The following is a 15,168-nucleotide window of genomic DNA, read 5'->3' as shown; positions in this document are numbered from 1 at the left end:
GGATCAACTTTATCCTACACTATATCACAGTACAGATTTACAAACACTGCAATCGGAAACTTGCCAACCTTCGTCTCAGAAAGCAAACAAGCAAATGAAAGTTATAAACGTCCCAATTGTCTCAAATTTCAGTCGGTGGAGTGGGAGGGAAGCAAGTTACTTCCCACTCGCCTGCACATTTGGTTACAGCATGACAACTTCAACAATATCCAATGAAAATGAAATTACACAAGGAACTTCTTTTCCTTAAAAGAAACGGCTTACGTATCATTTTAAAAATATAATTTTCTTACATAAAAGCATTGACATGAATTCCCTACATCCAAAATAGTAAACCAGAAAAATTTAACCAAGAACACCAAGAATGGGAGTGTTTCCCTTCAAGATTTTAAAAACTTGCAATATTAACGAATTTTAACCTCCGGACTAATACATTGTATTATCGATGAAAGGGCCGCGGTGCCACCACTCAATAGCTTTATCAGTTCCAAATAGGACAAAGCCAAAGAGAAGTGGAACCAAAGCCCACATAAGAAAATTTTATTTCTTAACAGTCGACGGTATAAGCATCACGTGCCATGAAGGAGAAAAACCAGTAATGAAAAATAAAACATAAACTTGGCAATCGCCTCTCAAGTGCGCACATTATTATTTCAACTGGTGGAAAAGAAATCATAGAACACAATTATTTTTGTGTATCCTCTTTCTTCTGTTGAATGAAAACCGCCTTCGAGAGGAGACCACCCAGTGAAGCTAAAATTTACATCACCGTCATGATCTCACCTCGAAGGAGATTCCGTGAACTTATATTTCAACTGGCACCATAATATAGTATTAACGGATAACCGAAATTATAAAGCCCGAAACATATACAAATATTTGCAATCTGGCAAACTTGTATATTTGAAGGTAACGCACCATGGAGGAGAAAACCCAGTAATGAACAATGTAAACATTAAACTCGGATTTCTCCCCTCAGGTGTGTGCCATGAATTCTTGCTTAACGTTCGCAAAAGAAAAATTTTCAGCACGCCACAAACAACAATCGTAATTCGGCAAGATACAATTACTCGGGTGTTGACAAAAATGAGATCCGCTCTCGAGAGGAGACCACCCAGTGAGTTTTAATGTTAATCACTGTAATGAGCTCGCCTCCAAAGAGGTCCCAACACATTTCCTTTTAAAATAACATACTGAAAATTTTGATAAAACTACATTTAAACATAAACGAAAGTAAATAACGCAAAAATCTATCCACATTTGATGAATCCCTACTAAATATACGTACCATTTTCGTCTATTTCATAAGTAAGGATCAACTTTATCCTACACTATATCACAGTACAGATTTACAAACACTGCAATCGGAAACTTGCCAACCTTCGTCTCAGAAAGCAAACAAGCAAATGAAAGTTATCAACGTCCCAGTTGTCTCAGATTTCAGTCGGTGGAGTGGGAGGGAAGCAAGTTACTTCCCACTCGCCTGCACATTTGGTTACAGCATGACAACTTCAACAATATCCAATGAAAATGAAATTACACAAGGAACTTCTTTTCCTTAAAAGAAACGTCTTACGTATCATTTTAAAAACATAATTTTCTTACATAAAAGCATTGACATGAATTCCCTACATCCAAAATATTAATCCAGAAAAATTTAACCAAGAACACCAAGAATGGGAGTGTTTCCCTTCAAGATTTTAAAAACTTGCAATATTAACGAATTTTAACTTCTGGACTAATACATTGTATTATCGATGAAAGGGCCGCGGTGCCACCACTCAATAGCTTTATCAGTTCCAAATAGTACAAATCCAAAGAGAAGTGGAACCAAAGCCCACATAAGAAAATTTTATTTCTTAACAGTCGAGGGTATAAGCATCACGCGCCATGAAGGAGAAAACCCAGTAATGAAAAATAAAACATAAACTTGGCAATCGCCTCTCAAGTGCGCACATTATTATTTCAACTGGTGGAAAAGAAATCCTAGAACACAATTATTTTTGTGTATCCACTTTCTTCTGTTGAATGAAAACCGCCTTCGAGAGGAGACCACCCAGTGAAGCTAAAATTTACATCACCGTCATGATCTCACCTCGAAGGAGATTCCGTGAACTTATATTTCAACTGGCACCATAATATAATATTAACGGATAACCGAAATTATAAAGCACGAAACATATAAAAATATTTGCAATCTGGCAAACTTGTATATTTGAAGGTAACGCACCATGGAGGAGAAAACCCAGTAATGAACAATGTAAACATTAAACTCGGATTTCTCCCTTCAGGTGTGTGCCATGAATTCTTGCTTAACGTTCGCCAAAGAAAAATTTTCAGCACGCCACAAACAACAATCGTAATTCGGCAAGATACAATTACTCGGGTGTTGACAAAAATGAGATCCGCTCTCGAGAGGAGACCACCCAGTGAGTTTTAATGTTAATCACTGTAATGAGCTCGCCTCCAAAGAGGTCCCAACACATTTCCTTTTAAAATAACATACTGAAAATTTTGATAAAACTACATTTAAACATAAACAAATGTAAATAACGCAAAAATCTATCCACATCTGATGAATCCCTGCTAAATATACGTACCATTTGCTTCTATTTCATAAGTAAGGATCAACTTTATCCTACACTATATCACAGTACAGATTTACAAACACTGCAATCGGAAACTTGACAACCTTCGTCTCAGACAGCAAACAAGCAAATGAAAGTTATCAACGTCCCAGGTGTCTCAAATTTCAGTCGGTGGAGTGGGAGGGAAGCAAGTTACTTCCCACTCGACTGCACATTTAGTTACAGCATGACAACTTCAACAATATCCAATGAAAATGAAATTACACAAGGAACTCCTTTTCCTTAAAAGAAACGGCTTACGTATCATTTTAAAAACATAATTTTCTTACATAAAAGCATTGACATGAATTCCCTACATCCAAAATATTAAACCAGAAAAATTTAACCAAGAACACCAAGAATGGGAGTGTTTCCCTTCAAGATTTTAAAAACTTGCAATATTAACGAATTTTAACTTCTGGACTAATACATTGTATTATCGATGAAAGGGCCGCGGTGCCACCACTCAATAGCTTTATCAGTTACAAATAGGACAAAGCCAAAGAGAAGTGGAACCAAAGCCCACATAAGAAAATTTTATTTCTTAACAGTCGACGGTATAAGCATCACGCGCCATGAAGGAGAAAACACAGTAATGAAAAATAAAACATAAACTTGGCAATCGCCTCTCAAGTGCGCACATTATTATTTCAACTGGTGGAAAAGAAATCCTAGAACACAATTATTTCTGTGTATCCTCTTTCTTCTGTTGAATGAAAACCGCCTTCGAGAGGAGACCACCCAGTGAAGCTAAAATTTACATCACCGTCATGATCTCACCTCGAAGGAGATTCCGTGAACTTATATTTCAACTGGCACCATAATATAGTATTAACGGATAACCGAAATTATAAAGCACGAAACATATAAAAATATTTGCAATCTGGCAAACTTGTATATTTGAAGGTAACGCACCATGGATGAGAAAACCCAGTAATGAACAATGTAAACATTAAACTCGGATTTCTCCCCTCAGGTGTGTGCCATGAATTCTTGCTTAACGTTCGCCAAAGAAAAATTTTCAGCACGCCACAAACAACAATCGTAATTCGGCAAGATACAATTACTCGGGTGTTGACAAAAATGAGATCCGCTCTCGAGAGGAGACCACCCAGTGAGTTTTAATGTTAATCGCTGTAATGAGCTCGCCTCCAAAGAGGTCCCAACACATTTCCTTTTAAAATAACATACTGAAAATGTTGATAAAACTACATTTAAACATAAACGAAAGTAAATAACGCAAAAATCTATCCACATCTGATGAATCCCTACTAAATATTGTACCATTTTCGTCTATTTCATAAGTAAGGATCAACTTTATCCTACACTATATCACAGTACAGATTTACAAACACTGCAATCGGAAACTTGCCAACCTTCGTCTCAGAAAGCAAACAAGCAAATGAAAGTTATCAACGTCCCAGGTGTCTCAGATTTCAGTCGGTGGAGTGGGAGAAAAGCAAGTTACTTCCCTCTCGCCTGCACATTTGGTTACAGCATGACAACTTCAACAATATCCAATGAAAATGAAATTACACAAGGAACTTCTTTTCCTTAAAAGAAACGGCTTACGTATCATTTTAAAAACATAATTTTCTTACATAAAAGCATTGACATGAATTCCCTACATCCAAAATATTAATCCAGAAAAATTTAACCAAGAACACCAAGAATGGGAGTGTTTCCCTTCAAGATTTTAAAAACTTGCAATATTAACGAATTTTAACTTCTGGACTAATACATTGTATTATCGATGAAAGGGCCGCGGTGCCACCACTCAACAGCTTTATCAGTTCCAAATAGTACAAATCCAAAGAGAAGTGGAACCAAAGCCCACATAAGAAAATTTTATTTCTTAACAGTCGACGGTATAAGCATCACGCGCCATGAAGGAGAAAACCCAGTAATGAAAAATAAAACATAAACTTGGCAATCGCCTCTCAAGTGCGCACATTATTATTTCAACTGGTGGAAAAGAAATCCTAGAACACAATTATTTCTGTGTATCCTCTTTCTTCTGTTGAATGAAAACCGCCTTCGAGAGGAGACCACCCAGTGAAGCTAAAATTTACATCACCATCATGATCTCACCTCGAAGGAGATTCCGTGAACTTATATTTCAACTGGCACCATAATATAGTATTAACGGATAACCGAAATTATAAAGCACGAAACATATAAAAATATTTGCAATCTGGCAAACTTGGATATTTGAAGGTAACGCACCATGGAGGAGAAAACCCAGTAATGAACAATGTAAACATTAAACTCGGATTTCTCCCCTCAGGTGTGTGCCATGAATTCTTGCTTAACGTTCACCAAAGAAAAATTTTCAGCACGCCACAAACAACAATCGTAATTCGGCAAGATACAATTACTCGGGTGTTGACAAAAATGAGATCCGCTCTCGAGAGGAGACCACCCAGTGAGTTTTAATGTTAATCACTGTAATGAGCTCGCCTCCAAAGAGGTCCCAACACATTTCCTTTTAAAATAACATACTGAAAATTTTGATAAAACTACATTTAAACATAAACGAAAGTAAATAACGCAAAAATCTATCCACATCTGATGAATCCCTACTAAATATACGTACCATTTTCGTCTATTTCATAAGTAAGGATCAACTTTATCCTACACTATATCACAGTACAGATTTACAAACACTGCAATCGGAAACTTGCCAACCTTCGTCTCAGAAAGCAAACAAGCAAATGAAAGATATCAACGTCCCAGGTGTCTCAAATTTCAGTCGGTGGAGTGGGAGGGAAGCAAGTTACTTCCCACTCGCCTGCACATTTGGTTACAGCATGACAACTTCAACAATATCCAATGAAAATGAAATTACACAAGGAACTTCTTTTCCTTAAAAGAAACGGCTTACGTATCATTTTAAAAACATAATTTTCTTACATAAAAGCATTGACATGAATTCCCTACATCCAAAATATTAAACCAGAAAAATTTAACCAAGAACACCAAGAATGGGAGTGTTTCCCTTCAAGATTTTAAAAACTTGCAATATTAACGAATTTTAACTTCCGGACTAATACATTGTATTATCGATGAAAGGGCCGCGGTGCCACCACTCAATAGCTTTATCAGTTCCAAATAGGACAAAGCCAAAGAGAAGTGGAACCAAAGCCCACATAAGAAAATTTTATTTCTTAACAGTCGACGGTATAAGCATCACGCGCCATGAAGGAGAAAAACCAGTAATGAAAAATAAAACATAAACTTGGCAATCGCCTCTCAAGTGCGCACATTATTATTTCAACTGGTGGAAAAGAAATCCTAGAACACAATTATTTTTGTGTATCCTCTTTCTTCTGTTGAATGAAAACCGCCTTCGAGAGGAGACCACCCAGTGAAGCTAAAATTTACATCACCGTCATGATCTCACCTCGAAGGAGATTCCGTGAACTTATATTTCAACTGGCACCATAATATAGTATTAACGGATAACCGAAATTATAAAGCCCGAAACATATACAAATATTTGCAATCTGGCAAACTTGTATATTTGAAGGTAACGCACCATGGAGGAGAAAACCCAGTAATGAACAATGTAAACATTAAACTCGGATTTCTCCCCTCAGGTGTGTGCCATGAATTCTTGCTTAACGTTCGCAAAAGAAAAATTTTCAGCACGCCACAAACAACAATCGTAATTCGGCAAGATACAATTACTCGGGTGTTGACAAAAATGAGATCCGCTCTCGAGAGGAGACCACCCAGTGAGTTTTAATGTTAATCACTGTAATGAGCTCGCCTCCAAAGAGGTCCCAACACATTTCCTTTTAAAATAACATACTGAAAATTTTGATAAAACTACATTTAAACATAAACGAAAGTAAATAACGCAAAAATCTATCCACATTTGATGAATCCCTACTAAATATACGTACCATTTTCGTCTATTTCATAAGTAAGGATCAACTTTATCCTACACTATATCACAGTACAGATTTACAAACACTGCAATCGGAAACTTGCCAACCTTCGTCTCAGAAAGCAAACAAGCAAATGAAAGTTATCAACGTCCCAGTTGTCTCAGATTTCAGTCGGTGGAGTGGGAGGGAAGCAAGTTACTTCCCACTCGCCTGCACATTTGGTTACAGCATGACAACTTCAACAATATCCAATGAAAATGAAATTACACAAGGAACTTCTTTTCCTTAAAAGAAACGTCTTACGTATCATTTTAAAAACATAATTTTCTTACATAAAAGCATTGACATGAATTCCCTACATCCAAAATATTAATCCAGAAAAATTTAACCAAGAACACCAAGAATGGGAGTGTTTCCCTTCAAGATTTTAAAAACTTGCAATATTAACGAATTTTAACTTCTGGACTAATACATTGTATTATCGATGAAAGGGCCGCGGTGCCACCACTCAATAGCTTTATCAGTTCCAAATAGTACAAATCCAAAGAGAAGTGGAACCAAAGCCCACATAAGAAAATTTTATTTCTTAACAGTCGAGGGTATAAGCATCACGCGCCATGAAGGAGAAAACCCAGTAATGAAAAATAAAACATAAACTTGGCAATCGCCTCTCAAGTGCGCACATTATTATTTCAACTGGTGGAAAAGAAATCCTAGAACACAATTATTTTTGTGTATCCACTTTCTTCTGTTGAATGAAAACCGCCTTCGAGAGGAGACCACCCAGTGAAGCTAAAATTTACATCACCGTCATGATCTCACCTCGAAGGAGATTCCGTGAACTTATATTTCAACTGGCACCATAATATAATATTAACGGATAACAAAAATTATAAAGCACGAAACATATAAAAATATTTGCAATCTGGCAAACTTGTATATTTGAAGGTAACGCACCATGGAGGAGAAAACCCAGTAATGAACAATGTAAACATTAAACTCGGATTTCTCCCTTCAGGTGTGTGCCATGAATTCTTGCTTAACGTTCGCCAAAGAAAAATTTTCAGCACGCCACAAACAACAATCGTAATTCGGCAAGATACAATTACTCGGGTGTTGACAAAAATGAAATCCGCTCTCGAGAGGAGACCACCCAGTGAGTTTTAATGTTAATCACTGTAATGAGCTCGCCTCCAAAGAGGTCCCAACACATTTCCTTTTAAAATAACATACTGAAAATTTTGATAAAACTACATTTAAACATAAACGAAAGTAAATAACGCAAAAATCTATCCACATCTGATGAATCCCTGCTAAATATACGTACCATTTGCTTCTATTACATAAGTAAGGATCAACTTTATCCTACACTATATCACAGTACAGATTTACAAACACTGCAATCGGAAACTTGACAACCTTCGTCTCAGACAGCAAACAAGCAAATGAAAGTTATCAACGTCCCAGGTGTCTCAAATTTCAGTCGGTGGAGTGGGAGGGAAGCAAGTTACTTCCCACTCGACTGCACATTTAGTTACAGCATGACAACTTCAACAATATCCAATGAAAATGAAATTACACAAGGAACTCCTTTTCCTTAAAAGAAACGGCTTACGTATCATTTTAAAAACATAATTTTCTTACATAAAAGCATTGACATGAATTCCCTACATCCAAAATATTAAACCAGAAAAATTTAACCAAGAACACCAAGAATGGGAGTGTTTCCCTTCAAGATTTTAAAAACTTGCAATATTAACGAATTTTAACTTCCGGACTAATACATTGTATTATCGATGAAAGGGCCGCGGTGCCACCACTCAATAGCTTTATCAGTTACAAATAGGACAAAGCCAAAGAGAAGTGGAACCAAAGCCCACATAAGAAAATTTTATTTCTTAACAGTCGACGGTATAAGCATCACGCGCCATGAAGGAGAAAACCCAGTAATGAAAAATAAAACATAAACTTGGCAATCGCCTCTCAAGTGCGCACATTATTATTTCAACTGGTGGAAAAGAAATCCTAGAACACAATTATTTCTGTGTATCCTCTTTCTTCTGTTGAATGAAAACCGCCTTCGAGAGGAGACCACCCAGTGAAGCTAAAATTTACATCACCGTCATGATCTCACCTCGAAGGAGATTCCGTGAACTTATATTTCAACTGGCACCATAATATAGTATTAACGGATAACCGAAATTATAAAGCACGAAACATATAAAAATATTTGCAATCTGGCAAACTTGTATATTTGAAGGTAACGCACCATGGATGAGAAAACCCAGTAATGAACAATGTAAACATTAAACTCGGATTTCTCCCCTCAGGTGTGTGCCATGAATTCTTGCTTAACGTTCGCCAAAGAAAAATTTTCAGCACGCCACAAACAACAATCGTAATTCGGCAAGATACAATTACTCGGGTGTTGACAAAAATGAGATCCGCTCTCGAGAGGAGACCACCCAGTGAGTTTTAATGTTAATCGCTGTAATGAGCTCGCCTCCAAAGAGGTCCCAACACATTTCCTTTTAAAATAACATACTGAAAATGTTGATAAAACTACATTTAAACATAAACGAAAGTAAATAACGCAAAAATCTATCCACATCTGATGAATCCCTACTAAATATACGTACCATTTTCGTCTATTTCATAAGTAAGGATCAACTTTATCCTACACTATATCACAGTACAGATTTACAAACACTGCAATCGGAAACTTGCCAACCTTCGTCTCAGAAAGCAAACAAGCAAATGAAAGTTATCAACGTCCCAGGTGTCTCAGATTTCAGTCGGTGGAGTGGGAGAAAAGCAAGTTACTTCCCACTCGCCTGCACATTTGGTTACAGCATGACAACTTCAACAATATCCAATGAAAATGAAATTACACAAGGAACTTCTTTTCCTTAAAAGAAACGGCTTACGTATCATTTTAAAAACATAATTTTCTTACATAAAAGCATTGACATGAATTCCCTACATCCAAAATATTAATCCAGAAAAATTTAACCAAGAACACCAAGAATGGGAGTGTTTCCCTTCAAGATTTTAAAAACTTGCAATATTAACGAATTTTAACTTCTGGACTAATACATTGTATTATCGATGAAAGGGCCGCGGTGCCACCAGTCAACAGCTTTATCAGTTCCAAATAGTACAAATCCAAAGAGAAGTGGAACCAAAGCCCACATAAGAAAATTTTATTTCTTAACAGTCGACGGTATAAGCATCACGCGCCATGAAGGAGAAAACCCAGTAATGAAAAATAAAACATAAACTTGGCAATCGCCTCTCAAGTGCGCACATTATTATTTCAACTGGTGGAAAAGAAATCCTAGAACACAATTATTTTTGTGTATCCTCTTTCTTCTGTTGAATGAAAACCGCCTTCGAGAGGAGACCACCCAGTGAAGCTAAAATTTACATCACCATCATGATCTCACCTCGAAGGAGATTCCGTGAACTTATATTTCAACTGGCACCATAATATAGTATTAACGGATAACCGAAATTATAAAGCACGAAACATATAAAAATATTTGCAATCTGGCAAACTTGTATATTTGAAGGTAACGCACCATGGAGGAGAAAACCCAGTAATGAACAATGTAAACATTAAACTCGGATTTCTCCCCTCAGGTGTGTGCCATGAATTCTTGCTTAACGTTCACCAAAGAAAAATTTTCAGCACGCCACAAACAACAATCGTAATTCGGCAAGATACAATTACTCGGGTGTTGACAAAAATGAGATCCGCTCTCGAGGAGACCACCCAGTGAGTTTTAATGTTAATCACTGTAATGAGCTCGCCTCCAAAGAGGTCCCAACACATTTCCTTTTAAAATAACATACTGAAAATTTTGATAAAACTACATTTAAACATAAACGAAAGTAAATAACGCAAAAATCTATCCACATCTGATGAATCCCTACTAAATATACGTACCATTTTCGTCTATTTCATAAGTAAGGATCAACTTTATCCTACACTATATCACAGTACAGATTTACAAACACTGCAATCGGAAACTTGCCAACCTTCGTCTCAGAAAGCAAACAAGCAAATGAAAGATATCAACGTCCCAGGTGTCTCAAATTTCAGTCGGTGGAGTGGGAGGGAAGCAAGTTACTTCCCACTCGCCTGCACATTTGGTTACAGCATGACAACTTCAACAATATCCAATGAAAATGAAATTACACAAGGAACTTCTTTTCCTTAAAAGAAACGGCTTACGTATCATTTTAAAAACATAATTTTCTTACATAATAGCATTGACATGAATTCCCTACATCCAAAATATTAAACCAGAAAAATTTAACCAAGAACACCAAGAATGGGAGTGTTTCCCTTCAAGATTTTAAAAACTTGCAATATTAACGAATTTTAACTTCCGGACTAATACATTGTATTATCGATGAAAGGGCCGCGGTGCCACCACTCAATAGCTTTATCAGTTCCAAATAGGACAAAGCCAAAGAGAAGTGGAACCAAAGCCCACATAAGAAAATTTTATTTCTTAACAGTCGACGGTATAAGCATCACGCGCCATGAAGGAGAAAACCCAGTAATGAAAAATAAAACATAAACTTGGCAATCGCCTCTCAAGTGCGCACATTATTATTTCAACTGGTGGAAAAGAAATCCTAGAACACAATTATTTCTGTCTATCCTCTTTCTTCTGTTGAATGAAAACCGCCTTCGAGAGGAGACCACCCAGTGAAGCTAAAATTTACATCACCATCATGATCTCACCTCGAAGGAGATTCCGTGAACTTATATTTCAACTGGCACCATAATATAGTATTAACGGATAACCGAAATTATAAAGCACGAAACATATAAAAATATTTGCAATCTGGCAAACTTGTATATTTGAAGGTAACGCACCATGGAGGAGAAAACCCAGTAATGAACAATGTAAACATTAAACTCGGATTTCTCCCCTCAGGTGTGTGCCATGAATTCTTGCTTAACGTTCGCAAAAGAAAAATTTTCAGCACGCCACAAACAACAATCGTAATTCGGCAAGATACAATTACTCGGGTGTTGACAAAAATGAGATCCGCTCTCGAGAGGAGACCACCCAGTGAGTTTTAATGTTAATCACTGTAATGAGCTCGCCTCCAAAGAGGTCCCAACACATTTCCTTTTAAAATAACATACTGAAAATTTTGATAAAACTACATTTAAACATAAACGAAAGTAAATAACGCAAAAATCTATCCACATTTGATGAATCCCTACTAAATATACGTACCATTTTCGTCTATTTCATAAGTAAGGATCAACTTTATCCTACACTATATCACAGTACAGATTTACAAACACTGCAATCGGAAACTTGCCAACCTTCGTCTCAGAAAGCAAACAAGCAAATGAAAGATATCAACGTCCCAGGTGTCTCAAATTTCAGTCGGTGGAGTGGGAGGGAAGCAAGTTACTTCCCACTCGCCTGCACATTTGGTTACAGCATGACAACTTCAACAATATCCAATGAAAATGAAATTACACAAGGAACTTCTTTTCCTTAAAAGAAACGGCTTACGTATCATTTTAAAAATATAATTTTCTTACATAAAAGCATTGACATGAATTCCCTACATCCAAAATAGTAAACCAGAAAAATTTAACCAAGAACACCAAGAATGGGAGTGTTTCCCTTCAAGATTTTAAAAACTTGCAATATTAACGAATTTTAACCTCCGGACTAATACATTGTATTATCGATGAAAGGGCCGCGGTGCCACCACTCAATAGCTTTATCAGTTCCAAATAGGACAAAGCCAAAGAGAAGTGGAACCAAAGCCCACATAAGAAAATTTTATTTCTTAACAGTCGACGGTATAAGCATCACGCGCCATGAAGGAGAAAACCCAGTAATGAAAAATAAAACATAAACTTGGCAATCGCCTCTCAAGTGCGCACATTATTATTTCAACTGGTGGAAAAGAAATCCTAGAACACAATTATTTTTGTGTATCCTCTTTCTTCTGTTGAATGAAAACCGCCTTCGAGAGGAGACCACCCAGTGAAGCTAAAATTTACATCACCGTCATGATCTCACCTCGAAGGAGATTCCGTGAACTTATATTTCAACTGGCACCATAATATAGTATTAACGGATAACCGAAATTATAAAGCCCGAAACATATAAAAATATTTGCAATCTGGCAAACTTGTATATTTGAAGGTAACGCACCATGGAGGAGAAAACCCAGTAATGAACAATGTAAACATTAAACTCGGATTTCTCCCCTCAGGTGTGTGCCATGAATTCTTGCTTAACGTTCGCCAAAGAAAAATTTTCAGCACGCCACAAACAACAATCGTAATTCGGCAAGATACAATTACTCGGGTGTTGACAAAAATGAGATCCGCTCTCGAGAGGAGACCACCCAGTGAGTTTTAATGTTAATCACTGTAATGAGCTCGCCTCCAAAGAGGTCCCAACACATTTCCTTTTAAAATAACATACTGAAAATTTTGATAAAACTACATTTAAACATAAACGAAAGTAAATAACGCAAAAATCTATCCACATTTGATGAATCCCTACTAAATATACGTACCATTTTCGTCTATTTCATAAGTAAGGATCAACTTTATCCTACACTATATCACAGTACAGATTTACAAACACTGCAATCGGAAACTTGCCAACCTTCGTCTCAGAAAGCAAACAAGCAAATGAAAGTTATCAACGTCCCAGTTGTCTCAGATTTCAGTCGGTGGAGTGGGAGGGAAGCAAGTTACTTCCCACTCGCCTGCACATTTGGTTACAGCATGACAACTTCAACAATATCCAATGAAAATGAAATTACACAAGGAACTTCTTTTCCTTAAAAGAAACGGCTTACGTATCATTTTAAAAATATAATTTTCTTACATAAAAGCATTGACATGAATTCCCTACATCCAAAATAGTAAACCAGAAAAATTTAACCACGAACACCAAGAATGGGTGTGTTTCCCTTCAAGATATTAAAAACTTGCAATATTAACGAATTTTAACTTATGGACTAATACATTGTATTATCGATGAAAGGGCCGCGGTGCCACCACTCAATAGCTTTATCAGTTCCTAATAGGACAAAGCCAAAGAGAAGTGGAACCAAAGCCCACATAAGAAAATTTTATTTCTTAACAGTCGACGGTATAAGCATCACGCGCCATGAAGGAGAAAACCCAGTAATGAAAAATAAAACATAAACTTGGCAATCGCCTCTCAAGTGCGCACATTATTATTTCAACTGGTGGAAAAGAAATCCTAGAACACAATTATTTCTGTGTATCCTCTTTCTTCTGTTGAATGAAAACCGCCTTCGAGAGGAGACCACCCAGTGAAGCTAAAATTTACATCACCGTCATGATCTCACCTCGGAGATTCCGTGAACTTATATTTCAACTGGCACCATAATATAGTATTAACGGATAACCGAAATTATAAAGCACGAAACATATAAAAATATTTGCAATCTGGCAAACTTGTATATTTGAAGGTAACGCACCATGGAGGAGAAAACCCAGTAATGAACAATGTAAACATTAAACTCGGATTTCTCCCCTCAGGTGTGTGCCATGAATTCTTGCTTAACGTTCGCCAAAGAAAAATTTTCAGCACGCCACAAACAACAATCGTAATTCGGCAAGATACAATTACTCGGGTGTTGACAAAAATGAGATCCGCTCTCGAGAGGAGACCACCCAGTGAGTTTTAATGTTAATCACTGTAATGAGCTCGCCTCCAAAGAGGTCCCAACACATTTCCTTTTAAAATAACATACTGAAAATTTTGATAAAACTACATTTAAACATAAACGAAAGTAAATAACGAAAAAATCTATCCACATCTGATGAATCCCTGCTAAATATACGTACCATTTGCTTCGATTTCATAAGTAAGGATCAACTTTATTTTACACTATATCAGAGTACAGATTTACAAACACTGCAATCGGAAACTTGCCATCCTTCGTCTCAGAAAGCAAACAAGCAAATGAAAGTTATCAACGTCCCAGGTGTCTCAAATTTCAGTCGGTGGAGTGGGAGGGAAGCAAGTTACTTCCCACTCGCCTGCACATTTGGTTACAGCATGACAACTTCAACAATATCCAATGAAAATGAAATTACACAAGGAACTCCTTTTCCTTAAAAGAAACGGCTTACGTATCATTTTAAAAACATAATTTTCTTACATAAAAGCATTGACATGAATTCCCTACATCCAAAATATTAAACCAGAAAAATTTAACCAAGAACACCAAGAATGGGAGTGTTTCCCTTCAAGATTTTAAAAACTTGCAATATTAATGAATTTTAACTTCTGGACTAATACATTGTATTATCGATGAAAGGGCCGCGGTGCCACCACTCAATAGCTTTATCAGTTCCAAATAGGACAAAGCCAAAGAGAAGTGGAACCAAAGCCCACATAAGAAAATTTTATTTCTTAACAGTCGACGGTATAAGCATCACGCGCCATGAAGGAGAAAACCCAGTAATGAAAAATAAAACATAAACTTGGCAATCGCCTCTCAAGTGCGCACATTATTATTTCAACTGGTGGAAAAGAAATCCTAGAACACAATTATTTCTGTGTATCCTCTTTCTTCTGTTGAATGAAAACCGCCTTCGAGAGGAGACC

This window comes from Lepisma saccharinum, chromosome 17 (genome assembly GCF_977018435.1).
Source record: "Lepisma saccharinum chromosome 17, izLepSacc3.1, whole genome shotgun sequence".
Classification (NCBI taxonomy): domain Eukaryota; kingdom Metazoa; phylum Arthropoda; class Insecta; order Zygentoma; family Lepismatidae; genus Lepisma; species Lepisma saccharinum.
Note: the sequence above shows the minus strand (reverse complement) of the source record.